This window comes from Oryctolagus cuniculus, chromosome 20, assembly GCF_051225735.1.
Source record: "Oryctolagus cuniculus isolate XC-2025 breed Fujian yellow rabbit chromosome 20, ASM5122573v1, whole genome shotgun sequence".
In the NCBI taxonomy this organism is placed as follows: domain Eukaryota; kingdom Metazoa; phylum Chordata; class Mammalia; order Lagomorpha; family Leporidae; genus Oryctolagus; species Oryctolagus cuniculus.
The window spans coordinates 32615565-32639526 of record NC_142886.1 but is presented as its reverse complement, the minus strand read 5'-3'; the positions used below and the strand labels follow the sequence as shown (position 1 = coordinate 32639526).

The 23962-nt window shown below is 41.5% G+C and overlaps 1 long non-coding RNA gene across 2 annotated transcripts; it reads right to left on the bottom strand.

Annotated features, from left to right (window-relative positions):
* Positions 1-1045: 1045 nt before the first annotated feature.
* Positions 1046-23962, bottom strand: LOC149120131 (uncharacterized). 2 transcript variants are annotated; one of them, XR_016226694.1, is made up of 6 exons: positions 23403-23962; positions 23078-23163; positions 13957-14125; positions 4271-4363; positions 3349-3471; positions 1046-1167 (listed from the first exon to the last, which is right to left on the bottom strand). It is a non-coding gene; the product is annotated as an uncharacterized LOC149120131 (long non-coding RNA). The 2 variants fall into 2 exon arrangements; XR_016226695.1 differs by having other exon boundaries at positions 23497-23962.

The following is a 23962-nucleotide window of genomic DNA, read 5'->3' as shown; positions in this document are numbered from 1 at the left end:
TACTTCAACAGGTTTCCTTTTTGGTGCTTGTCTACCTACATCTTTTGGACCATCCTAAGGTATTGTGTCCTTATTTGATGTTTTCATCTTTTTGACAATTGGGATTCATTTAATAAACTCAAAGCTAGACCTTTCTTGCTATGTTAACATGTTTAACCTTGGGGGATTGTCTTCTTTACCAGGATTATGCACACACTTCATATTTACATAAATACATTGAGCCTGCAGGGGGTCTAATTGGTCTCATGAATATTCAATACTGCTGTATTTTCTAGGAAGACACAGACATCTTTCTTTGTGGAGAGTTAGCATTACGATGTCTATTTTTCCCTGTCAGGTTTTGTTTGCTTACAACTGATAATACAAGGAGTGTTGAAGCTCATGTTTATTATGCCAGGTACCAAGATATTCTAACATCTTCATCCAAACAATTCAATTTCAGATTCAGATCTTTAGTATCCTATGACAGAAGTGCGCATGCACACACACACATACACACACACGCACACACACACACACACATGATCATTTTAAAGTCTTGGGATGGGGCCAGTGCTGTAGCATGCCTGGTTAAAGCTGCAGTTCTGGCATCCCATATGGGTGTCAATTCATGTCCCAGCTGCACCACTTCCAATCCAGCTCCCTGCTAATGTGCCTGGGAGAGCAGCAGAGGATGGTTCAAGTGCTTGAGCCCCTGCATCCATTTGAGACCCAGAAAAAAAAAACAGGCTCCTGGCTTCAGATTGGCTCACCCCCAGCTGCTATGGCCACCTGAGGAGTCCATCAGCTGATGGGATCTTGGTCTGTCTCCCTGTCTCTGCCCCCTTCTCTGTCGATCTCTCCTGCTCAGTCTCTCCCTCTGTCCTTCCTTCTCTCCCCACAACTCACTCTGCTTTTAAAATACTGTGTTTTATTTATTTTTTTAACACATGGAGTAACATTCTGATGGAAAGCAACCAGTATGACATGACCTGTTCCAAACCAAACTTATTCAAGCTATTTTAAATTCTAACAGTAAAAAGGCAAAAAACCAGTATTTTAAATAATTATCTATAACAGTTCACACAGAAAGTTGTCAATCATTCATCTATACACTTGTATGTTTGCAGCATTTAGCAGATCTGGAAATTATGTAGGCTCTAGGAAAGTAATGATGGAACTTACATCCTAAGGACAAAGAGGAGACAAAACACAATTGAATGCATAGAAGTGGCTGGATATATAAAGTTCTGAACACTATGCATTTAATTTCAGGAAACAATCTCATATTCATGTGCTTATCAGATATAACCTACCTAGTAGCAACACATGGATATATCTGTACATATGCACTGTTTTACTCACAGCAATAGTATGAAACGTTTTATAGATTAATATCACTTTAAAAATGGAAGAAAAGATAAACAGATCTCAAGCACTGATTCACACCATCAATATGCCAATTTATAAATTCAACTTACAGTGTAGTACACCAGCTTCAAGAGCTGCCCTCTATATGAACCATGCCCTTTATTAGGTAGCAATTCCTAAGTTCATCAATTTGTACAACATGAGTTGCAGCAAAGTAACCTGGAGACAGTCAAGATACACTAATTGGATGACAACGGTGTGGCTGCAAGTTTCCGGACTGACCACTAACAAGAATATGCATTTTACCTTGCAAAGAAACTAGTAGCTAGCTAAATGAAGCATAGTTAGGTCAAATAGGAGGTGGTGGGGGCAAACAACTTTGCAAAATAAGAAGCTTCTTCCCTACAGAGAAAAAGAGGGTATCCTTTTCTCCTGTCTACCAACTTCAGGCCATTATGTCACAGACATAGGAAACTGGGTCCTATGGTTACTGTTAATATGATGGAAAAGAGGCAATCTTGGTTATTGTCACATGGAAGAACAATCCCCCCATGAACAATGCAGTCAGCAAATCAAGATTTAAGTCAGAAACCTTTGCAGCAGTCAGGAGGGGGCATCCAAGACAGACAAGCCTAAGAAACTTTTAGTCTTTATTTTTTTTTTATTTTTTGACAGGCAGAGTTAGACAGTGAGACAGAGAAAGGTCTTTCCTCTGTTGGTTCACTCCCAAAATGGCCGCTACAGCCGGTGCACTGCACCGATCCAAAGCCAGGAGCTTCCTCCTGGTCTCCCATGCAGGTGCAGGGCCCAAGCACCTGGGCCATCCTCCACTGCACTCCCAGGCCACAGCAGAGAGCTGGACTGGAAGAGAAGCAACTGGGACAGACTGGTGCCCCAAGACTTTTAGTCTTTTAAGCCTTTTTTGGGGAGAGTGTGCTAACAATTGGAGGGTGGGGACAAATCCCATCAAGATGCCCAAGTCTCATCTACTTTGCTCATGATAGACCTTAAAAGCCATTAGTGGGGTATGATTGGGAATTTCTCCTTTATAGTCTCATGAACTGCAACTTCCTTGCTATGCTCGTGACAAACCTGGAAACTGAAAATACAAGTGGCACTTTAATCTTCTAAGGCAGCTTTGGGGAAGCAGCATGTACTTTGTACTCTTGAAGAGGCTTTCCTTTTTCTCATTTTGACTGGGACCCACTCTAACTGCCTATTAGTCCATCTCTCCCCTCACAGTTTGATGAAAGACAAGGATATCTAAAAAGATTTGTACAAATGTCGATTAAGCTCCTTCCAGGTGAGTCCAACCAGCTGATGCTACTACAATGGGAGTCCCTGCCCCAGACTAAGTATTACCCATTTTCTTGTTTACACAGCAACCTTCTAGGGAACTAAGATTCCAACGGGGCAAGGGGGGAGGGGCAGACTAAGCATTTCAATCAAAAGAAATTACTTTTAAAAGACCCTAAGTGCTCCCTATAGTACCCACAGATAACTAACCACGTGCGACTATGCTTTTGCCATAAATTTCAAGTGGAGGGAACCAGTTTAGAGGTTTCTTGGAGCCCTTTGCTCTCCGTATTGTCAGAAGAGGATCCTAGCCTTCGCTTGGAGATAAGAAATTTACTCAAGATCCCTTAATGGCAGATAGAAAATCTTAAGTCAGTGTGTGCTTTCTGTTCCCTATAAACCAGGACACTCATATTGACAAACAGCTTGGAGACAAATTAGAGGAAACTTGAGATCAAATCAACCCTCACCACTGTTGAGGGTCTTGTGTAGGACATCCACTTGAATATTCCTGTAGGGGAGACTGTATTAACAACAATGACAGTATCACGTTCCCATTCCCATCTCAAGAGTAGTGAACTTCTGTCTCCTGGATCAGTTTTGTCCCAATCCCCCAAACAGCATTATTATATAAGCAGTCACCTTGAAAAGCCACAGGGCTGTCTCTGCCAAATCTGGGTTAGAAAAATTCTTTGAGATTACCTGCTGCTAGCATGCATGTTATCCCATCTCATGAGGAGCTTTTTCAAGTTTACACATAGCTGTAAAATTAAAGCCCTACAAGGTCTTTGTAGATATTCAAACACTATCAAATCTGAAACTGCCCTGAAAAAAAAGAAACATGGATGAGATTATGCACCAATATTCGTCTCTTTCATTTTACAGCGACTTTCATGGAAAAAGATGAATCTGAAAAGTTGTGGTAAAGAAAAGCTGGCAAAGCACATTGACTCTCAGTCTGGCTTCAGTTGGCTTTTAGGAAATGCAGAGAGGAACAAATACCTTACAACAGGGATACAGTAATTTAAGTCCAAAGGCTTCAAACAAAACAGTAGTACTATTTGGTGGTAATGAGCTTATGCCTTAAGAGAGGCCATAGGTTATTAAAATTGAATATATTTTCACCAAAAATTGATAGAGATGTTCAATACTTGATACTGGAAACTAAGTAAAATCAATTTCAAATAGTGAGCTAGAAATGCACACTTAAAGTTGGTTGACTGTTCCAGATCATGACTCAGGTCTACCGTTTAGAAATTAAGTTACAAACTCTAGTGATATAATCAAGTTGATAATGATAGTTCTCCCAGACATTTCTGACTTTTGACCTTTTAAAATATACAAGTTCCAGTAGGACTGCTAGCAGGAACTTGCATCCTCTTCACAGGTATGTGTGGGATATGGCTACAATGACCCTGTACTGTGAGGACAGAGACCAAGTTTTAGGACTAACAGGTAGTAATCTAAGAGTAATCTTGGCAGACATTGTTGAACAGAACGATCAAACTTGCCTTGAATCACTTATACCTAGACTCGTTATGTTTGAAAATAGTCAAGGTCTAACAAAGCTGTTCAATTCACTTTCATTTATCATGATAAAAATAACCTGCATATTAAGGCTTACGTGCTCTTTAAGCCAGAGTCTCACGGTAACACGAATGGTCCAATCTCTGCCCAGTTCCGAGTATCCACTGAACTGAGCATGTCCATACCTCACCTGTAAATACAGATGCCCTTAAGTCTTCAAAAAAAAAATAAAATAAAATAAAAGTAAAAAATAAAAATCAAAGTCCATTAAGGTTAAGAAAACCTCCCATGACTGAATCAAGTCTGCCATGGCTTTACCCTCTTATCTCAACCATTAGAGACCTTTTCGAGGCCCTTTTGAAAATGTGGTTCTGTTACTGAAGATAATCAACTTCTAGCCTCTCTATTTTTTGTTACTCTAATCTCCACCCCCCGCCACCCCACTCACTAAAGGATACGTTGTCCCTTCCCTAACCCTTCCCCATGCTGACACATTTCCTCCCTTTAGCTGTGACCCTTGGTGCCAAACCAGACCCTTCCAGACCCCTTGCCAACCAACAGGCACACTGACAAGCTACCCAGTGCAGCTTATCTAACAGTGAAGATCAAAGTACCAGAGGCTTCAAAGAGCCCCCACTCTCCTGCCAGCTGCCTTCTACCTCCCCCTGTAGCAGCAAATTCCCTCCCCAGGTAAAAATTACGAACGCACCTTGCCTGGCCAGTCTCCTTGCAGACTGTAGCCAACCTCTTTCCTTCAGTAAGGCAATTTGTCTCTGAGGTTGGTTTCCATCTCCTTTTCCCATCTCTCCTTTCTGGGGATACAACAGGTCAGAACCCCGAGCTATTCCAAGCCTAACACTCATGGTGGCTCACCAACAGCCTGATGTGTTACAGATTTTTTTTTTTTTTGACAAGCAGAGACAGACAGTGAGAGAGAGAGAGAAAGGTCCTCCTTCCATTGGTTCACCCCCCAGATGGCTGCTATGGCCGGCGCACTGCACCAATCCGAAGCCAGGAGCCAGGTGCTTCTCCTGGTCTCCCATGCGGTGCAGGGCCCAGGGACCTGGGCCATCCTCCACTGCCTTCCCGGGCCACAGCAGAGAGCCGGATTGGAAGAGGAGCATCCGGGACTAGAACCTGGTGCCCCAACCGGAACTAGAACCCAGGATGCCGGCACTGCAGGCAGAGGATTAGCCTAGTGAGCCGTGGCGCTGGCGTGTTACAGAATTTTAAGTTAACTGCCAAAGAAAAAATTCCCAGGATAAGTTAAACAGGCAAGAATGACATGATGCTACCGTATTACAATGGAGAAAAAAATCAAATTCAGGTTTTGCTCAAACAATAGATTGTCATTTCAGTACTTAACTCTGCCAAGAAAAACATTACCACAAGAGATTAGTGGGGAGGTTGGTCAATGTGATCAGTCCACCTGTTATCCAACCAGCACCCTCCCGAAGAGGGAGGTAAGCATTACCTTTTTCCGGTAAGTAGATTTAAAGTGGACAGTTCCAAAGTTCTTGAAAAACACATCTCGTGGTTATAAAAACTATCTCTGGACATCTACAATGGAAGCCAGGAATACTGATTTTATTTGTATTTCATGTTTAAGGACAGAACTTCCAGTCCAGGAAAGGATTTGCTGCAGTCCTTAGTATTTCCATACTGAGTCAAGCATTTTCTTCTCGGACCTCACAGTACGAGGAAAAGTTGCCTAATCCGGAGGAAAGTATAGTTGCCGAGTCTTCAGCAGTTTTTTCTGTACACAAGGCAAAGACTCAAGCACATATTCCTCCTCTCCAGACGCTAAGGAAGACACCAAGAACAATTATGTACACCTTTTTGTCCAAGGCCCAGCTGATGGGGGAAAGCACACTGATAACACTGGAAGAATTAAGCCTCTACCCAATCAGGACCCATTAGCATTCTCCGTTCTTGCTTAGATTTTTCTCACCAATGCTAATACAGTAACTTCAGGAGAGTAGAAGGTTGATGGTTAGTATAGGTGAAGTCAGTAAACACAAACATGAGCTTCACGTTTATACACTTAGTACTAGAATTGAAAGCCAAGTGCTTGGCTGCTGGTTTTCTACAGCCCACAATTTCAGTAAATCTCTTCTGTCACCTCGTGTATTCACTGTAGAAATTCCAGCAAATGTGATTTCTCTACTCTGTTCATTTATTGATGCTCTTTGAATGGATGCCCCAGCTGCGTTTCTGTGCCTACTCTTCCTTTTGCTTGAATTGCTTATTTCTTAAAAGCCAGAAACTTCCAGGAAGAGCTAAGCAGCTATTTCTAAGCACCATGAGAATTCTATGTTTCTGTGCAGAAAATTCATGGAAGTAGTTTAAAAGCAGCTAAAAAACTTTCAATTCAAAGTCCTGTTCTGTTAAAACTTTGCTCTTATGTTTCCTTTTCAACAATCCGCAATAATGCTGAGGCCAACTCAAGAGGAGCACAGTCCTTAGCTACCAGAACTCAGACTTTCCAAACCTTAGAATTAAGGTTAAACTTACTGGGTAACATGGTCAATGGTAACACTAACAAGTGGTAAAATTTTATGTTTTCACTAAGCTCAATTGAAGTGAGAACTTAGGGCAGGACAAGTTTTATTTATAATCTAGTTAGCTGTAGGATCTGTAAGCTTAAATGATTCAGTTCTATTTGATGTTCTTAAATGTGTCTAAGAAACATTCCAATCAGGAATGGTCAGTATGGCCAGTTTTTTCCGAATGATTTCATTTAGGATGCTTATAATGTCTTCCAAGTATTATAAGATTAGTAATTGTCAGAGGTCATGAGAATGATAAACAATTTCTTACTTCATACCCAAATGAGGGTCTGTGCTATTCATTCATTGGTTAACCCACTATGGAAGTCAGTCTGGAGATTCCTCAGAAACCTGAATAGAACCCTACCATTCAACCCAGCCATCCCACTCCTTAGAACTTACCCAAAGGAAATGAAATTGGCAAACAAAAAAGCGGTCTGTACCCTAATGTTTATTGCAGCTCAATTCACAATAGCCAAGACCTGGAATCAACCTAAATACCCATCAAGAGTAGACTGGATAAAAAAATTATGGGATATGTACTCTTTAGAATACTATACTGCAGTAAGAAACAATGAAATCAAGTCATTTGCAACAAAATCGAGGAATCTGGAACACATCATGCTGAGTAAAATAAGCCAATCACAAATGGACAAATATCATATGTTCTCCCTGATTGGTGACAACTGACTGAACACCAAAAAGGAAACCTCCTGAAGTGAAATGGACACTATGAGAAATGGTGACTTGATCAGCATAGCCCTGACTGTTAATGAACAACTTAACACATTATCCCTCTTAGTATTTTTTTTTGTCTGTTCTACTTAATACGACTGGTTTAATTCTGTAATTAATACACAGTTATTCTTAAGTGTTAAAATTTAACTGAAATGTGATTCCTGTTAAACGTAAGAGTGGGAATAAGAGAGGGAAGAGATGTACAATTTGGGACATGCTCAAGCTGACTTGCCCCAAATGGTAGAGTTAGAAACATACCAGGGGATTCCAATTCAATCCCATCAAGGTGGCATGTACCAATGCCATCTCACTAGTCCAAGGGATCAATTTCAGTTCACAATTGATCACAATGATAGGACTAAGAACCAAAGGGATCACATAAACAAGTCTAGTACCTCCTAATACTAACTGATAGAATAAATAAAGGGGAGAGTGATCCAACATGGGAAGCGAGATACTCAGCAGACTCATAGAATGGCAGATGTCCTAAACAGCACTCTGGCCTCAGAATCAGCCCTAAAGGCATTTGGATCCAGCTGAAAAGCCCATGAGAGTATTTCAGGCATGGAAAGCCAAGACACTCCGGCAAAAAAAAAAAAAAAAAAAAAAAAAAAAAAAACCAAAACACCTAAATGAAAGATCTCTGTGAGTGAGATCCCAGTGGAAAGAACAGATCTTCAAAGAAGGAGGTACCTTTCTCTGAAGGGAGGAGAGAACTTCCACTTTGACTATGACCTTGTCTAAATAAGATAAGAGTCGGAGAACTCAAAAGGCTTCCATAGCCTTGGAAACTCATGACTGGAGCATAGGGAGATTACTGATGCCATAAACAGGAGTGTCAATTTGTAAAGTCAACAACAGGAGTCACTGTGCACTTACTCCTCATGTAGGATCTCTGTCTTTAATGTGCTGTACATTGAGATTTAATGCAATAATGAGTACTCAAACAGTATATTTCACTTTGTGTTTCTATGTGGGTGCAAACTGTTGAATTCTTAACTAAATGTATACTAAACTGATCTTCTCTATATATAGGAAATTGAGAATGAATCATTATGAATGGAAGGGGAGAGAGAGCGGGAAAGGGGAGGGTTACGGGTGGGAGGGAAGTCATGGGGGGGGGTGGAAGCCAATGTAGTCCATAAGCTGTACTTTGGAAATCTATATTCATTAAATACAAGTTAAAAAAAAAACAAATGCAAAAAAAAAAAAAGAAGAAGAAGAAGACAGTGTGGACTATATTGTGCTGCAATAAACATTATTGCAGATAAAAGGGTGCAGACCGCTTTTTTGTTTGCCAATTTAAATTCCTTTGGGTAAATTCCAAGGAGTGGGATGGCTGGGTCGAATGGTAGGGTTATCTTCAGGTTTCTGAGGCATCTCCAGACTGACTTCCATAGTGGCTTGACCAGTTTGCATTCCCACCAACAGTGGGTTAGTGTCCCATTTTCCCCACATCCTCGCCAGCATCTGTTGTTGGTAGATTTCTGCATGTGAGCCATTCTAACCAGGGTGAGGTGAAACCTCATTGTGGTTTTGATTTGCATTTCCCTGATTGCTAGTGATCTTGAAAATTTTTTCATGTGCCTGTTGGCCATTTGGATGTCCTCTTTTGAAAAATTTCTATTGAGGTCCTTGGCCCATCTCTTAAGTGGGTTGTTGGTTTTGTTTTTGTGGAGTTTCTTGATTTCTTTGTAGATTCTGGTTATTAACCCTTTATCTGTTGCATAGTTTGCAAATACTTTTTCCCATTCTGTCAGTTGACTCTTCATTCTCCTGACTGTTTCTTTTGCAGTACAGAAACTTCTCAATTTGATGCAATCCCAATAGTTGATTTTGGCTTTGACTGCCTGTGCCTCCCGGGTCTTTTCCAGAAATTCTTTGCCTGTGCCAATATCTTGAAGGGTTTCTCCAATGTTCTCTAATAACTTGATGGTGTCAGGTTGTAGATTTAGGTCTTTAATCCATGTTGAGTGGATTTTTGTGTAAGGTGTAAGGTAGGGGTCTTGCTTCATGCTTCTGCACATGGAAATCCAGTTTTCCCAGCACCATTTATTGAATAGACTGTCCTTGCTCCAGGAATTGGTTTTAGATCCTTGATCAAATATAAGTTGGCTGTAGATGTTTGGGTTGACTTCTGGTGTTTCAATTCTGTTCCATTGGTCTATCCATCTGTTTCTGTACCAGTACCATGCTGTTTTGATTACAACTGCCCTGTAGTATGTCCTGAAATCTGGTATTGTGATGCCTCTGGCTTTGTTTTTGTTGTACAAGATTTCAGCATCATTTTTTCTAGATCTGAGAAGAAGGTCTTTGGTATCTTGATTGGGATTGCATTGAATCTATAAATTTCTTTTGGGAGAATGGACATTTTGATGATATTGATTCTTCCAATCCATGATCATGGAAGATTTTTCCATTTCTTGGTATCCTCTTCTATTTCTTTCTTTAAGATTTTGTAATTCTCATCGTAGAGATCTTTAACGTTCTTGGTTAAGTTTATTCCAAGGTATTTGATTGTTTTTGTAGCTATTGTGAATGGGATTGATCTTAGCAGTTCTTTCTCAGTCATGGCATTGCTTGTGTATACAAAGGCTGTTGATTTTTGTGCATTGATTTTATATCCTGCTACTTTGCCAAACTCCTCTATGAGTTCTAATAGTTTCTTAGTAGAGTTCTTTGGATCCTCTAAGTAAAGAATCATATCATCTGCAAAGATGGATAGTTTGACTTCTTCCTGCTCAATTTGTATTCCTTTAATTCTTTTTCTTGTCTGATGGCTCTGGCTAAAACTTCCAGAACTATGTTAAATAGCAGTGGTGAGAGTGGGCATCCCTGTCTGGTGCCAGATCTCAGTGGAAATGCTTCCAACTTTTCCCCATTCAATAGGATGCTGGCCGTGGGTTTTTCATAAATTGCTTTGATTATATTGAGGAATGTTCCTTCTATACCCAATTTGCTTAGAGTTTTCATCATGAAAGGGTGTTGAATTTTATCGAATGCTTTCTCTGCATCTATTGAGATAATCATATGGTTTTTCTTCTGCAGTCTGTTAATATGGTGAATCACATTGATTGATTTGCGAATGTTGAACCATCCTTGCATACCAGGGATAAATCCCACTTGGTCTGGGTGGATGATCTTTTTGATGTGTTCTTGTATTCTTTTGGCCTGAATTTTATCGAGGATTTCTGCGTCTATGTTCATCAGGGATATTGGCCTATAATTTTCTTTCAGTGCTGCATCTTTCTCTGGCTTAGGGATTAAAGTGATGCTGGCTTCATAGAAAGAATTTGGGAGGATTCCATCTTTTTCGATTGTTCTGAATAGTTTGAGAAGAAATGGAATTAGTTCTTCTTTAAATGTCTGGTAGAATTCAGCAGTGAATCCATCTGGCCCTGGGCTTTTCTTTGTTGGGAGGGCCTTTATTACTGTTTCAATTTCTGTCTCAGTTATGGGTCTATTTAGGTTTTCTATGTCTTCGTGGTTCAATTTAGGTAGATTGCATGTGTCCAGGAATCTATCCATTTCTGATAGATTTTCTTGTTTGCTGGCATACAAGTCCTTGTAGTAATTTCTGATGATTCTTTTTATTTCTGTGGTGTCCGTTGTTACGTTTCCTTTTTCATCTCTGATTTTATTGATTTGGGTCTTTTCTCTTCTTTTTTTAGTTAGTTGGGCCAATGGGGTGTCAATTTTATTTTTTCAAAAAACCAGCTCTTCGCTTGGTTGATTTTTTGTAATTTTTTTTATTCAATCCTGTTAATTTCTTCTGATTTTAAATATTTCTCTTCTCCTACTAGATTTGGGTTTGGTTTGCTGCAGTTTTTCTAGGTCCTTGAGATGTGCTGAAAGCTCATTTATTTGGTGTCTTTCCAATTTCTTGATATAGGCTCCTATTGCTATAAACTTGCCTCTCAATACTGCTTTTGCTGTATCCCATAAGTTTTGATATGTTGTATTGTTATCCTCATTTACTTCCAGAAAGTTTTTGATTTCTCTTTTGATTTCTTGAATGACCCAGTGTTCATTCAGGATCATGTTGTTCAGTCTCCATGTGTTTGCATAGTTTCTGGGGTTTCCTGAGTTGCTAATTTCCAACTTCATTCCTTTATGGTCTGAGAAGCTGCATGGTATGATTCTAATTCTTTTAATTTTGCTGAGACTTGCTTTATGACCTAGTATGTGATCAATCCTAGAGAAGGTTCCATGCATTGCTGAGAAGAATGTAAAGTCTTTAGATGTAGGATTGAAAGTTCTGTAGATATCTGTTAGATCCATTTGGGCAATAGTGTTGATTAAATCTGCTGTTTCCTTGTTGATCTTCTGTCCGGATGATCTGTCTATTTCTGAGAGTGGAGTATTGAAGTCCCCCAGTACTATTGTATTGGAATCTGTCTCCCTTTAAGTCCCTTAACATATCTTTTAAATAGACCGGTGCCCTGTAATTAGGTGCATATACATTGATAATAGTTACATCTTCCTGTTGAATTGAACCCTTAATCATTATATAGTGCCCCTCTTTGTCTCTCTTAACAGTTTTTGTATTAAAGTTTATTTTGTCTGATATTAATATGGCTACACCTGCTTTTTTTTGGTTTCTGTTGGCATGGAATATCTTTTTCCAACCTTTCACTTTCAGTCTGCATGCATCTTTGTTAGAGAGATGTGTTTCTTGTAGGCAACAAATAGTTGGGCGTTGTTCCTTAAGCCAATCAGCCAATCGGTGTCTTTTAACTGAAGAGTTATGTCCATTAACGTTTAATGTGACGATTGATACATAGTGACTTTGCCCTGCCATTTTCCCGAAAATATTTTCTAGTATATGCTTTGAGCTTCCCATGCTCTTTTACTGGTAGGTGTTCTTCCTTTCCCTTCTTTCATATTGATGGCCATGTTTCTGTGTTTCTGAGTGTAGCACATCTTTAACTATCTTTTGCAGGGCCGGACAAGTGGCCGCAAAGTCTTTCAATTTCTGTTTGCTATGAAAGGTCTTTATTTCACCTTCATTCACAAATGAAAGTTTAGCAGGATATAATATTCTGGGCTGGCAATTTTTCTCTCTTAGCACCTCTGCTATGTCTCGCCATTCCCTCCTAGCCTGTAGTGTTTCTGATGAGAAGTCTGCTGTGAGTCTAATTGGAGATCCTCTGAGAGTAATCTGACGTATCTCTCTTGCACATTGTAGGATCTTTTCTTTATGTTTCACTGTGGTAAGTTTAATTACCACGTATCGTGGTGAGGATCTCTTTTGGTCATGTTTACTGGGGGTTCTATGAGCTTCCTGTACTAGGATATCTCTGTCCTTCTCCAAACCCGGAAAGTTTTCTGGCAGTATCTCACTAAAAAGGCCTTCCAATCCTTTCTCTCTCTCCATGCCTTCAGGAACTCCTAGAACCCGAATGTTGTTTTTTTTAATAGTATCCTGCAGATTCCCAACAATCTTTTTTAGATTTCTAATTTCCTCTTCTTTTCTTTGGTTTGACTGTATGTTTTCCTGTGCTCTGTCTTCTAAGTCCAATATTCTCTCTTCTGCTTCACCCATTCTGTTTGTAAGGCTCTCTAATGTGTTTGTCATTTGATCTATTGAGCTCTTCATTTCATTTTGATTTCTCTTCACTATCACACTTTCCTATTCTACTAGTTTCTGCGTTTCATTTTGATTCTTCCTTAAAATTTCATTTTCACGAGATAGATTTTCAATCCTGTCCAATAAGGATTTCTGTAGTTCAAGGATTTGCTTTTGAAAACTTCTAAATGTTCTTATCATAAATTTTTTGAAATCCGTATCTTGCATTTCTTCTATCTCATCTTCATAATCTTGGCTTGAGGTGTTTTGTCTATTTGGAGGTGTCATAGTGTCATGGTTGATCTTGTTCCCTCGATTTCTGTGTTTATTGCTTGGCATGGTTAATTCTTTTTCCCTCACTGTGAGGTGTTTTTTTTTTTTTTATACTATGTGTTAAGTGGACTGCCTGCTGTTGGAGGAGCCTTGGAGGCTTGAGATGGGTGTAGCCTGAGAGCTCTGCTTGGTTCTTCCGGGTTACGGGTGTGCAAAGGTAACACCCTCAGGTTATGCGTGGTAAATATCTATCTATTTATTTATTTATTTTATTTTTTATTCAGGAGGTAAGTAATACTGCACGGCTGAGCAGAATTGATGGTATTTAGCTTCCGATCTCTGGCTTCTACCCAAAGAGTCTGTGCAGGCTCGGTTTCTCCTGTAGACTCCCACTGTGTTGCCTAGGCTACTGAATTGTAGCCTTAGCTCTCCCCTTTTATTATGTATATTCCAAGTGGGGCTTGCTCTTTGTCTCTTGCTCGCCTTTGCAAGGTTGGCGGAGAGAGGAACTTGTCTGTACCAGTACCCCCCCACCCTTTTTTTTTTTCCTTCTCTCCTATAGTCAGTCTGGTGAACTTTCCTGCTTCAAAGCCCGCTTCCCTCTAAAATTCTGTCCACTGTTTCCCCGCTAATGTCTCCGGTTACTGAGCTCACCTCCGCTTCCAGCGCCGATGTGTGGACTCGGAGCCCTGGGCGTCCCTCCTCTCCCCGCTGGTGTCTGTGTCACATCCACTCCCCTTCCCGCACTGGCACGCAGACCCTGCGGCTCCCGCAGCTCGGCTTCCGCGCGGTCCACACTATCTTCTAATCCAGTTTGAGTAAACTGTTCATGACATGATTTAAGATATTTGAAAGTCAGAACTATGGGGCAAGGCGCGGGGGGGGGTGAAAAGGGAGGTCTTCCATGGTCTGGTTCACTCCCCAATTGGCTGCAACAGCCAGAGCTGCACCGATCCGAAGTCATAATCTTCTTCCAAGTCTCCCACATAGGTGCAGGGGCCCAAGGACTCGGGCCATCTTCTACTGCTTTCCCAGGCCACAGCAGAGAGCTGGATGGGAAGTGGAGCAGCCAGGTCTTGAACCAGCACCCATATGGGATGCCAGCACTTCAGGCCTGGGCATTAGCCCACTGCACCACAGTGCCAAACAGTTAAAAACATATCATTAACAATCAGACACTCTGCCTGGAGTAAACCAATTTGATTGAATCAGTCGCTTAAGTTTACTAAATATAGCATTCACATGTAAAGGTGACTTCTCTGGCTTATCTTTGGAAGTATATCCTGGCCTATTATCATTAGGAATTTACATATGCTTTCATATTTTATATGCATACACAGTTGTGTGTGTGTGAAGTCATATCTATGTGCATGTTTTCCACAAACAACCTTAGACTGAACACTATATCCCATAGCTACTTTAATAAGTGGCAATCTACAAACTCTAATACCAAACTACTTCACCTGTTCCCCTAAACAGTCATTCTTAAACCAGAAAAATATCTGCTGTAGCTATAGTGTTCTACCTCACTTCTGCATATTTCACATGATATTCTGGCCTCTTCATAATGACCAGTTTCACATAAACCATCTGGAGGTCTCTCTCAGCAGAACTGCAGTTTTTTGAAGGCAGGCTTTAACCCCAGAGACTGGGAAACTTGGCCAAGCATCCGGCACACAGGCTTGAGCAACCCCCAAGCACATGGACAAAGTACCTTTGAAGCAACTGTTGCTCAAAGAGGACAGGGTTCTTCAGCTAAGTGCTTTCTTCTTGGGTTTCCTCAAGCACATAGCTTTGATATACGCCTCCTATGACTCCTGACCACATTTTTCCAGACACCAGCAGGCCACAGCAATGATCAATTCAAACACATTCCTCTGCCATCTTTCCCTCCTTCCCTGCATCAATACTCCCAATACCATCACTCCCTTGGCACTACCTGCATGAAAGTCATTGCCTCAGGCTCGGTCCTTAGGTGCGTGCAGGTTATGCACTGAGCCCTTTGTGAGAAGGCCAGATGTTCAAGATAGAAGAAACTATCTAGGCAGCAACATAATAAAGTGCTCCAAAATGTTAGGCTATTCTCTATTTTTTTTTTTTTTTGCAGCAGGTATTCTGTTACAGTGTAGTAATGTTTTATTTGACAGAACTTTTACTGAAAAATGCCATGCATAACATTAGGCACTTTAAGAGTGACTGTAACATCCATTTCCCTATTAAATTTTTTAAAGAGTTAAACTCCAGGCAGGTATTTGAAGAAAATATATTTGATATCAGACTTTCTTCACCACCTGTGCAGCTAAATGAGGCTGTGTGGCCAAGTTCTGAGACAAAAAAAAGAGAAGTTTGGAAATCCCACAATGGTTATGAGGCCAGCTTCCGGGTGTAGTGCATCAAACTGCCCCCTGAGATGCCAGCATCAAGTATGAGCACCGGTTCGTGTCCTGGCTGCCCCACTTCCAATCCAGCAACCTGCTGATGGCCCGGGGAAAGCAGTGAAAAATGGCCCAAATGCCTGGGGCCATGCTACCCACATGAGAGACCTAGAAGAAGCTCCTGGCTTCAGCCTGACTCAGCACAGCCCATTGTAGCTATCTGGGTGAGTGAACAAGCAAGTGGACACTCTTCCCCCGAATTCCCACTTCCAAATAAATAGCTTTAAGAAATGATTGTTACTGGATATCCAATAGCAATTTGAGCAATATTAGTGATGGTCACAAAGAATTGAGTTGTAGGAAATGCAGAGCAGAAGCTTAAGGAACTCTGGATCCCCACTGATATGGAATTGTCAAGCCACCTGTGAGCTGCCTTCATCTTCTTCAGTCATCCCAATCTGCAGTCTGTCACTTGTGTTCATAACTATTCTTAGTAAATTACAAAAATATTGTCCAGATGTATTCACGAACCTGATCATTCTCACTGGGGTGATCCTGTTCCCAGGCACATTTAGAAGTGTCCAGACACATTTCTGTTCCCCAAAGCTGAAGTTAGATTGCTTCTGGCCTTTAGTAGGGGGCATCCAGAAACAAGGCGAACCATCTGACTCCTGGTATAACCGTTACCATCAGCAGTTACCTGGCCCAGAAGGTCAATGCTAAGGTTGAGAGACTCTTTAAGCCAGTCTATACACCCAAGCCCCCATGGGCTCCCATACACACTGGTTCACCAATACAAGAAGCTGCACAACTGGTTCTTGGAGTCAAACCACTCGGTCCATTTTGTTTTCATCCTCACTGGTGGTACTATCCCCTTCCTTTCCATGTAGCGAAAGTCTAACAGCAATTCTCCAGTACTGGAAAACATTTCTCCCTAACTTTTGAATGTAGAGAAACCTTACAGAGATCTTAGTGATACCACAGAGCTGAGAGAACATTTGGTTTCTAAACAATTGAATGTAATACCAAATGTAACCTAATTGCATTCATTACATCGATTTCTCTTTATAGCTAATGACGTTTGCCACCATGGGAGGTGATGTAAGTATTCAATTACTCCCCTAGCACTTTGTAATGACTTCAATATTTTCTGTTCAATTTCTTATTAAAAGAAGGTTCATCACAGGACATTTAGATATCATGGAGCTGAAGATGGCCAATTACAACCACTGATAATCTCAGCAGACTTGGAAAAACTAATAATTTTGCAAACACCTATGAATCCTCTATGCACATATATTACCTAAGTTAAATACTGTTCTTTATAACTAGCACTGTCACTCTACACTTAGAAATCAATCATACTTTCATACCCATAGTTAGCCATCTTTCGAAGGTCCAGATTTCTCTTATAAAAAGGGAGGGGAAGATGTTTGCAAAACTTTAAAGTGACTAATACCATCAGTCAGGTTTATCATTTGCTTTTAAGATGTTAGCCCAGAAGAGAGCCATGGGGTGCTTGTCTTCACATAAGGAACTGAGTCCTCAGAGAGCAAATAAGGTTTTATTAGGAATAGGGCATCCATCAGAACGGAAGGGACAGGGTGATGAGGCACTCAGACTGGGGAAGAGTGAGGTTACATGGTTGAGTGGAGAAAATATACCTGGGCAGGGCCCAGGGGCAGCTCAGCAGAGAGCACATGGTCTCTTCCGTTCTAAGGGATGCCCTATCCCTAACAAAACCTTACTACTTCACTTTGTCTCATACCTGAACTTTAGGTGAGGGCTGGGTGTACTACAGGATTTTCCCACGCCCTGCCTATGGAAAAGGTGGTTGCTTTAAGAAATGCCCTGGCATCCCTTCCATACTGGACACTGAGTTATTACACCCTCTATCCATGCATCTATCTGCATGTTCCCAAGAAAACTGGGGGGCTTTTGGGCAACTGTTTAAGTTGCCCGACATGGAAGCAGGGGCGCACCTCACCTAGAACTCAGTCCTGTTCCACCCCAGGGGCCTGGAGCTGGTCCTCCGCTCCCTCGTGTGCACACGTCTCTTTCACAGGGGGCAGTCCAAGAGGGGACAAGTTGTCAGAGCCCCACAGGCCATGCTTCTGGGACTTGCATCAAAGAGGCTGGAGTGGGATGGTGGGGCAAGTCTTTTTAAAGCATGCGACACGTGGCTGAATATCCTGCTCAATCACTCAGGGGACTCTCTGGACCTGATAGGGCTCCTTCTGAAAGCCACACCTGTCCAACACTGTTCTCCCAGCTGGCCTGGGCCGAGGAAAGGCCAGAAAAGGACGAGGGCTCAGGGGCGGGGAGTCACAGGAGCTGGGCCCCCGAGGCAGCCAGCCGTCCAGTCCAAGGATCCACCAATTCAAGGGTCTGCTGCACCAACAACCTCAGGAGAGATACACTTTCCAATGTATAAGTGAACTTCTAAGTATTGAAAGAAACTCCCAGTTAAATACTAACTCAAAGAATAAATGAATAGTTGGTTTAAGAAAGTTTAGGAGCAAGAGCTGCCTTGCCTAGAAAGATGGGAAGTTAGGGGTGTAATTACCCTTTACCACACTGCCAGCCTTATGATTTTTTTTATGCCTTATGATTTTATTAAAAGCAGCATTTCAAGTTAATTTTGTGAACTGACACTCTCAAGTGTCCGCATCAGCTACCCAGGATGGGATCTTGTAAATGAAGTAGAATTGAACTGGTCTGTGGACCACAGCACCCAAGGAGAAGCACTTGGCCTTCACTGACCACCACTACTGAACCATACCTACCCACGTTCATACACTGATGAGAAACGAGTTCCACTCCTACTCAGGGTTTACCCGAATGCCTTCTTTGCTCAAACGAACAATCAACTTTCCTCAAGTTCGAGTCTCTAACAAAGAGACTCAAGGTATTGTTCAGTCACTTTTTGATGATCTTTTTTAATGACACATCCAGAGAAATTCGGTCATGTGGAACAAGTGCCGGTTTGTCTATCCCAACTGTGCTTTCAGATATGCACAGGGCCATAACCTTCTCTGGGCTACCATCTCCACCCCACCCCACCCCCACCCCCACCCCCACTCCTCCCTACTCCAGAGTACTGCATTCTACAAAGCCTGAGTTTAAAATGAAATAGTCCATGCCTTTTAACTGTGTACAAGTTCTTAAGAATGGGATGGTTTAATTGGTCTATTTTGAATTAACGCTATGAGAAGTTGTGTTTCAACAGAAGGTGTACTGTATTAATACACAAATATTACCCAATTTTATCAGTTATTTTACACTTACACGGTGTAGACGATGTACGAATTTTGTATACACATGAGAACAGATTCTGTCTGAATTAGATAAAGCCTCTGCCTTCCCACAGAAAGGATAGCTTGGATAGTTGGGCACAGAATTAACTCAGCAATCTTGCATTGCTCAAACCCCTGCACATCCAGTATTCAATACTCTTTCAGGGCCGGTTTCTAGGAAAAAAAATTTGATTCACTTGAACATTCTGCTTTAGTAAGTCTTAGAATATTTTTATTCTTTGGACCAATCTGACCAAGTTTACAGAGCTACGTTTAGCCTACTGATGTGACTCACAGAGAAAACCTATCTGCTCTGGAGGGATGAAGTGCAGTCTGAGTAGCAGAGATCCCTATCTTGTGCACTGCACGACTGCGTGACAGAGCAAGGATAAACCCAGGGACACCAACACTATGGACCAGGTCCCCTTCAGATTGTCACACTTACTTGGAAGAATTCAGTGCATCTCTGAACCTCCACTGAGAGCAGATATATGGGAGGTGGCGTCTGGTTTCTGCTCGATAATGCCCGATGTATTGTGTTTTTCAGATTTTAATCTCCATCCTTTGGTTCTATTAACTCACAGCTCCAAGAACAGCTTTGGAGGCTCACCAGTCCACCTAGCATGTCACTGAGCTGCAGGTGGTCCTGGCCTATTTATTTCTACATCCCTTCAATCTCCCCCACCTAGGAGTTTGTTCTCTGAAATAGCCAGTTATATCATGTTGAGTTCCTTATGGATTAGTGATAAAGGTCATGTGAATTTTGAAATTTAAATTTACGTATTATTAAAATGTTACTGGACAGTAAAACTGCTTTCAGTATTGGTAGCCTCACCTTGGATAAATGCAGATCAATATCCCTTTGCTGCTGGTTAACAGGTTCAGTCAAATCAAGTTTCAGATTCGATTCTTCTGTGTAACAAGTACTTTCACCAAGCCCTAACAAAAGCTAACTCTGTCATGTGTTTCATAGCTGAGCCTCTCCAGCAGGTTCATGAGAGACTCTCAGGAGGCAGCATTTCAAAGGCCAGATCAGCCTCCCTTGCTGTAAGGGGCTCCTCTCTCGACTACAGCGGTGCTACCCCTGCCAGATCTACACCGTTTTAAAATTCCCTCACGCAATCACCAGGGGACGCATACAACCTTCCTAACCAACTGCCCACGTGTATTGTTTTAATTTCACTAACAGAATTATTTCTAACACCCTTTGTGCTAAGAAAACTGACTCTTGTGTGCATCGTCACCATATCTGAACGAGTTCATACCTCATCAGGGTGCTTCCTATGAGCCAGCATTTTAACACTCTGAAGTGCAAATTCCTGAAGAACGAATGATGTATAGCAACTTAACCTAGGGTGTAAATTAGAGTTACCTTGCATACACAAACACAGATGGTTAGTACCGAAATAACCTGAAAATATATTCCACACACCAATGTTAGGAAGAACACAGAAACTCAAGGCATCATTATGATCTTACCTTGTCAAGTTTTATTTCCTGAAGATTCAGCCATAAAAAAAATTGACCTAACAGTAACTGTTAATTCAGTCCTAAAACGTAAGATTTTTCTTAGCTCAAATAGAAAAAAGTCAACTTTTATTGACTGTCCCAACAAGCAATAGTGAATTTACAAACGTCTTTAATTTTCAGTTGCCTCAATAAGATAGGTACGATGATGTCATAGAAGACGTGAGGTTAATAAAGTTCAGATAGGATAGTGAAGTGCGATGTAATGCCTCCCTAACTCAAGCTCCTTCCTTAGGGAACAGTAAATTCAACCCCACTCCTCTCAAATGGACTTTCTTCACACACACACACCCACCCACCCACCCCATGCAGTAGTCCCAAACCAGGTCTCCCAAGGAAAAGGAGGTTAACATTCAACAACTGACTTGGTCTGACAACCACTGTGTTAGGTACTGTTGATGACTCATCTCATTTTCTCTAAATACTTGAAAGCTTTGAAGGATTATGCCATCCTGGAACTGATTTTATGTTGATAATTCGTACATATTTTTGAACAAGGGTTCACAGTATTATGTGTTTAATCCACAAAGTGTACCATCTTAAAAAGTCTTTAAACATTTTCTGCTCGGTATTTAGAGAAAATGATCAATATAGAAAACTTGCATACGACAGTTTCCCTATGGTAAGTTTTTATATTATTAACACTGCCAAAATAGTTAACCAGCATTAGGACAATAACTGAAGTCCATGATGTACTCAAATGTCACTAGTTATAACTCATATCCTCCTGAGATTCTAGGCTCCCACTAAGGAATTACAGTTAATAATTACATCTATTTTAAGCCTCTCTGGACTGAGACAATCCCCTAGAAATAACTTCCATAGCATCATCTTTTACCTCAAATATTGAACAATGCTGGTCAGGTAGCTTAATTGGTATTTATGTAAGTTGGTTTGCACAGTGTCCCTTCACTGGGATTTATGTGATGTTTTCATTAGACTTGGAGAATGGGTTAAGAAGAAAACCACAGGAGTAACGCACCATTCGCTTCTTACAGTCATAAGGCTTCTCGCTCAATGCTTACCTTGATCACCTGGATGAAATAGAGCGTCTCAGGTTCGTCCAATAGAAAGCTACTCCCTCTCCCCCTTTCCAATAGTAACTTGATACAGGCATACAGATAGAAATCAATTTGATCCTAAGTTGGAGACCATACCCTCCACCACATCCCCTGTGCGACCTCCTGTCACTACCTGATCTCACCTGGATGCCCATCTGCCAGTCATACTACATAGCGTCTCCCCTTTGGGAGTGGGAAAAAAAAAAACGCCTGGTGCACTGTGGGCCCTTCCATTGTTGTCCCATGCCTCTGGGGTGCATGGTCCATTGGCCTCTGCCCCTCCTCTGCTTTTCTGCCTGCATGCTTGCACCACGTGGCTCCTGGACTGCTCTCTGCCTGGTATGGACCCAACTTAGCTTCTAGACTTCCTGTTCTTCACTAATTAAAGCCCTCACTTTGCTGTGCATTCCTCTCAATCAAATCCTTAAAAATTTACCATATTGTCTGATCTATTTGTGCCAGTATTCAGAATTCTTCTAGATAAAAAATGTCAAGAACCCACAGGACTGGTAATAATGAAATTAATAATCTGGATGATATCAAACCCTTTGGGAAGAAGTTACTCTGCATCTGAGACTAACAGAATGAGAACTACATTCCACTTCTATAGAGAAACTTATTTACATCGATCATTTGGAAACTTTGTCATGAGAGATTTCTCTGTTCTCTATTCACTTATCTGATCATTTCTAAGTGAATTGAGATTTTCACATTTTCAGCTATGATCCAATGCTACTTGATTTTTCTACACAAATTCTTCTAGTTTTACTTATTGGGAGGTCTTAAATGTAAGATCTTATGATCCTTTGGCTATCACTAGTATGTGTAAGCTAATATTAAGTCCACTTCTAGAATCTTCCATCACATCAAGGAGTTTTGGTTCCTTTTGTTGAAGAATGATTTAACAGGGCAAAAATCAACATTGATTATGCTTGTTGTTACTAAGACACCATAGTCACTTAAGTTCTCTAAGACTTAGAAATACTGTTGGGCCGGCACCGTGGCTCAGTAGGCTAATCCTCTGCCTTGTGGCACTGGCACACCGGGTTCTAGTCCTGGTCAGGGTGCCGGATTCTGTCCCAGTTGCCCCTCTTCCAGGCCAGCTCTCTGCTGTGGCCAGGGAAGGCAGTGGAGGATGGCCCAAGTGCCTGGGCCCTGCACCCCATGGGAGACCAGGAGAAGCACCTGGTTCCTGCTATCGGATCAGCGCGATGCGCCGGCCACCGCAGCGGCCATTGGAGGGTGAACCAACGGCAAAGGAAGACCTTTCTCTCTGTCTCTCTCTCTCACTGTCCACTCTGCCTGTCAAAAAATAAAAAAAAAAAAATACTGTTTTGTTAACCTGAGCAACTCATAAAGTAGTCTTGGAAACTGTTTAATTTACAAACGCATTTCCCAGTGTTTCAAAGATTTTTACACAGTTTAAGGTTCTACAAGAATTAGCAAGAAGTTCCTTAAAAGCTATTGCTAAGAGTTAACAAGATCATAAACACATGGGTGAGGTATTCAAACTTACCTTAAGGTCAAAGCTCAGACTCAGGCTTTAAACTTTCAGTTTTGTAGAATTCCACACCACCAAGGATTATTACTTCAAGAAGTCTTCTGTGAGTTCAAAGAATCAGCCTCAAAACACAATACACATCTACACCACACAGTCCCCCATGCAAAATGTCTGCATAAAGTTTCAGAAAACCCTAATACAAATACACAACAGGTTCAGTTAACTCATGAGAACGATTCCTAAATGTCCAATAAACACATACAAAGCTGCCCACTTTCAACACGAAGTTCATTTTCAATGCCTGCCTTTAGTAACTGAGTACACATAGTCGTCATCTTACCGTTCAGTAGGGGGCCTCGCAGAGGTCCCGGAAGGCTGAACTGAGCTGTCAGCGGCAGACTCTCATCCCTGGAGCACCCGGGATTCTTTCTCACCTCTTTGAGCGTCCAAGATGGCAACTGCTTTCCGCCTCCGTGGTTGAAGCCGCTTGCTCCAGCTTGAGAGCCAGCACCGCTTCCTCACGAGGTGGTCCCAACCCTTTCTCCCGCTTCTCTTCTCCTCCTCTGGCGCCGCCTTCTACTTTTAAAGCGTCTGTGACTATATTGGGCCCACCAGGATGAGCCTGGGTACTGTCCTTATTTTCAGACTAGCTGAGCAACAACCTCGTTTTCGTTTGCAAACTTCATCCTCCGTAACTAAGAAATTCGCAGGTTCTGGTTACTAGAAATGTACCTCGTGGTGGTGGTGCAATTTCTGTTTACCATCTTCAGTATTCCCGACAAATAAAACACGACTGAAAATCTCACAAAAGGGACATAAACTGGTACCACCACACTGAGAAGGAATTGAATTTTGTTCTGGAATTTGACACTGAAACCTCATTTCTAGATGGAATACAGA